The 5000-nt window shown below is 38.9% G+C and overlaps 1 protein-coding gene across 6 annotated transcripts in view; it reads right to left on the bottom strand.

Moving 5' to 3' along the window:
- The window catches only part of LOC106884233 (hydroxylysine kinase), a 49664-nt gene that overhangs the window by 9950 nt on the left and 34714 nt on the right, over positions 1-5000 (bottom strand). The gene's annotated exons all lie outside the window — the stretch shown is intronic.

Raw genomic sequence — 5000 nt, 5'->3', positions numbered from 1 at the left:
GAAAAGGCCAAGGAATGTGGAAATCACATGATCTGACAATATCAAATGGCGCTCTTAAACACTACAGCCAAATACTAGGAAAACTAAAAGTATCAAAGCAACAAAAAAATTCTTCTCGTGAGTATTGCAAACATCCTAAGAAAAATACTGTCAACCTGAGAATATCTGACTCACTTAATACTCTTTCAGAATCGAAGATATTACAAATTTAACAGAATCCTAGTTCTCAGATTCTGTTCTCATTACAAATCATAAATAATACTTAGAGTAAAACAACCAACATTAACGAGGCTTTCAAGGGAAATTTGCAATGTAGGCCAAGATTACTTTCACCCACTCTCACCCAGAGGTCAACGAATGCCTTGTGAGGGAATTTGGTGAACATAAACTGGGTGCATGCCCATCGCACGTGTGTGTGTGTGAGAGAGAAAGAGAGGGGGCAAGAGAAGGGCGAGAGAGAGGAGAGAGCAAGTGGAGAGAGAGAGGGAGAGAGAGAGAGAAAGAGTGAGACTTGCAACTGCTCTATAAAACAAAGTAACAGCAGCGAAAATAATGATAATCCTTTCGGCAGAATTTGAACTTAGAACGCAAAGACGGGCGTAACGCCGCTAAGCATTTGCCGGCGTGCAAATGATTCTACCAGCCTGCTGCCTTTTCGATCATATTGATATTGGTTTCAAATTTTGGTACAAGGCCGGCAGTTTCAGGAGAGTGGGTAAGACGATTACATCGATCCCGGTGCTGTACTGGTATTTATTTTATCGATTCCGAGAGGATGAAAGGCAAAGTTGACCTCGGCGAAATCTGAACGCAGAATGTATAGACGGACGAAATGCCGCTAAGCATTTCGTCCGGCGTGCTGACGAATCTGCCCGCGCGCCGCCTTAGAAATAATAATAATAATAATAATAATAATAATAATAATAATAATCTTTTCTACTATAAGCACAGGGCCCGAAATTTGGGGGTGGGGGATAGTCGATTACATCGACCCCAGTACTCAACTGATACTTATTTCATCGACCCCGAAAGGACACGTGTCAGTTTGTTTGTGTTCCCGCAACTTAGCCGCCGGGGTCGAATTTGCCTTTTATCCTTTCGGAGTCGAGGAAATAAGTATTAGTTCAGTAATGGAATCGGTGTAATTGACTAAACCCCTACCCTGAAACTGCTGGCCTTGTGCCAACATTTGAAATCAAACCAATACTTCAATGCGTCTAGGCGGCCCCTCCAACGTTTTTTTTTTTTTTTTTGAGTATCGTGACACATTATAGCACAATGACAATGCAGGGACAGTAAGTAATGCATCAAATGCATACGATGCAATTATATATCATTACAATAACACGAATTACATCGACACATGCAAACATCCTTATACATATATTAGTAACATCACCACTAGATATCTGTATTCAGCTGTCTAATAGATGTGTGGGAAAATAAAAACTGTCCTTGAACTTATTTGTCTGGGCTGCAGTGTATTTGCAGCGCCTAACACTCTAAAAAATGATATTGTGCATATGTATTTAACAGCTGGCGTTTCAATGGCTGTTATCTTAGGTGATAGAACCTTCAGACAATGACCTGTTTGATCTCTTCCAGAGAACGAAGTGGAAGACCAGTTACTTTAAGAGATGTTTTTAAAAGCCTTTCCCCCTTCTTTCTTGTCTGTTGTGGAATATTTGCTGCAGTCGTAGCAAGTCTCCTGAACATTACTATTTTGAGTGCTACAACTCATTGGGCCGGTTACCCGGTTTCCATGGCGTATAAGTGGCCGAGATCAGAACATTTCTTTTGAACAGGACGCCGATCTGTCACAGAGTTACTCATTTACAGCTGAGTGGACTGAAGCAACGTGAAATAAAGTGTTTTGCTCAAGAACACAACGCACCACTCGGTCCGGGAATCCAAACGACGATCTTGCAGTCGTGAGTGCAATACCTTAACCACATTGCCATGCGCCTTCACCTACTGCAGTGCAGCAGCAAGAGTCTTTCAGCTGTGCGCTAGAAAATTGTTCGTTATTCGAAAGAATAGTTTCTTTAGTTAAATAGACACAACTTGCGGTCCGGGGATGGAAACCACGTTCTTGCGATCGTATGAGCAACTCCCTAATCTTTAGGCCACGCTCGTCTCTATACTGTAGTGCAACAATTTTTCAGTTGTCCCCTGGTAAAATTGATGGTTACCCAAAACAAAAGTGAATCGAAACCACATACGTGTGATAATGTGCGTAACACTTTCACATGCTACCGTGCAGCAACAAGTATCTTTCAGCTGTGCAACCCCTCATCGAATATATATATATATATATATACATATATATATATATATATATATATATATATATATATATATATATATATATATATATATAGAGAGAGAGAGAGAGAGAGAGAGAGAGAGAGAGAGAGATACTAGGAGAGATACCCGGCGTTGCCCGTGTTACATGCTATTGGAGAATTAAACTTTTCTGTTATATTTTCTCTCATGAACTGTGCGTGTGTGTGTGTGTGTGTGTGTGTGTGTGTGTGTGTGTGTGTGTGTGTGTGTGTGTGTGTGTGTGTGTGTGCGTGTGTGTGTGGCAGGTGTATATATATATATATATATATATATATATATATATATATATATATATATATATATCTTTAAAGTTTTTCAGCTTTAAAGCTGTGGGAACCACCATTGTTTATATATATATATATATATATATATATATATATATATAATTTTTTTGCTTTTCACAACTTACCTGAAGATTCTGTGTGCCTACAGATGAAACTTAGAGTAGCAACAGACTGACTCGAACAAAATAAAATATTTATCTCCTCCATGGTACTGAGTACTTTTTTCTCTGACAGTTAATAATAAACGTGTACACACACATACACACACGCACACACACACACACACGCACACACACACGCGCACACACACACACACACACACACACACACACACATATGGTAAAAAAAGTGACATGTGTGAAGAAAAAGATGTTATTTCTTATATTGGCCTCAGGCGACAGATGTGCTGAGTGCCGATGTGTAGCGAGCGTTTAAGTTTACTATCCATCCCCACATCGGAAAAATACAACATACGGCACACCAAAAGTGCCGCCCTTAGCGTGCATACCTATTGTCGACTGCCTTTCACGCCCCTTTTAGCGATGCTGGCGGAAGTGAGGTTAGGAACAGTGGATTAAAAATCAAATCAGAAATTTTGTAGACTCATGAGTAAACATCTTCTGTCGGTGTTTTGCGGGATACTTGTGTTAAGTGTGGGCAACAGGTGTGTCAAACTTAGTCTGCATGTGTGCTGCGTGCATTTTGAGATTTCTAGAAAAATTGTAAGACATTTAGAAAACTTGAGTGGTGTTTCGTTTTTGTATTTGGTTTGCAAGATTTTTTTAATGTGAATTCGTGCGTTAAAACAGGTTTTGCTGTATTTCAGGTGTGTCATTATGCATACACGCACAGGTTTTATTTCATTTTTATCATCACCATCATCATCATCATCATCATCATCATCATCATCATCATCATCATCATCATCATCATCATCGTCGTCGTCGTCGTCGCCGATGTCGTCATCAACATCATCATTATTAAGTAATCAAATAGAGTCGAAGTAGAGAAAGCATGTCATTAATTAATTCGGTCACCAATGCCGACAAAAGGACTCTGACCTAGTTGATCCATTGACAAAACGATTAAAATTGATTGTTTCAATTGTTAACTAGTTGACAAATATTTATAGAAGAATTGGTGTTTATTCTATGTATCATACCTGTATATTACTTTGTGGCAAAGTACAATGTACACACCCATCTCTGCTTTAAAACAAGTTTATTAGTCATTTTTTTTTAAATACAATAAAATTTATTAAAAGTCGATGATGTACTGTAACACTTTTGATGCATTTTTCAGTGGATCATGGGTCGAAAACGTCGAAAATCGTTTTTCAAAATCCCACAAGATTTTGCAATTTTCATTCTCGGTGACTTCTTCTGGGGGGTTTGCTCATTCTATGTCTTTGCTCTTTGTAGGCTGTGATTTCTACAAATTTTCCAACGGATCATTCTTGCCACATTGTCATGTCGTCTTTTGTATTCGCGTTGTGCCAGTTTCGTGTATTCGCTAACGATGTGCCATACTCTCTCACCACATATTCTGCATTTGTCGTTGTCGGTAGTGTTGTCTATACTGCACTTCACATAGTTGGTCCTTAACGCTTGTTCTTGGGCTGCGCATATGAATACTTCTGTCTCTATCTTCAGGTCACTCCTCCTCGTCCATAGCCACCGGTCTTCTGTATCTGTCTTAGCGTTTGTATTTCTTGCAAACTGGCCGTAAATTTTTTTTCCTTCCATGCTGATTCTTTTTTTTTTTTTTTGTGTGTGTTCTTTTCCTCTTTAAATTTTTCTTTCTTAATACAACTCTCAGTTTTATTGACGCCGGCCTCCTTCGCATGTTTCAACAATGGTTCACGACATTTTTTACATACCACCCTAAGCTGTTTTCCTCCGTTTCGATACAATCCTGGCAACTGATCAAACCTCTCCCACCCTTTTTTCTGGACAAGTACTGCCTATCGGTGTCATTCCTAAGGTAGAAGGCTCCATGCATTGTCAACATTTTTCTTGTCTCCGTATCCATTTTCATCAGTTCTTTATTATTATTATTATTATTATTATTATTATTATTATTATTATTATTATTATTATTATTATTATTATTATTATCATCATCATTATTATGGCGCATGGCTTAGTGGCTAGGGTATTCCACTTACGCTTGTGAGATTGTGGTTTCGATTCCCAAACCGGGCGTTGAAGTTGTGCTCTTGAGCAAAACACTTCATTTCACGTTGCTCTGCGATCATTTCGTCATCTGACATGAGGCACATCGTGCACCTGTACAGGTAATGTCAATTTGGTGGAGGGAGTGACCTTATGTGATCACAAAACATTTGATTACTATAAACAAATTATCTGT

The sequence above is a fragment of the Octopus bimaculoides genome, chromosome 2 (genome assembly GCF_046866305.1).
Source record: "Octopus bimaculoides isolate indiv1 chromosome 2, ASM4686630v1, whole genome shotgun sequence".
Lineage (NCBI taxonomy): Eukaryota > Metazoa > Mollusca > Cephalopoda > Octopoda > Octopodidae > Octopus > Octopus bimaculoides.
This window is presented reverse-complemented; position numbering and strand designations above follow the sequence as displayed.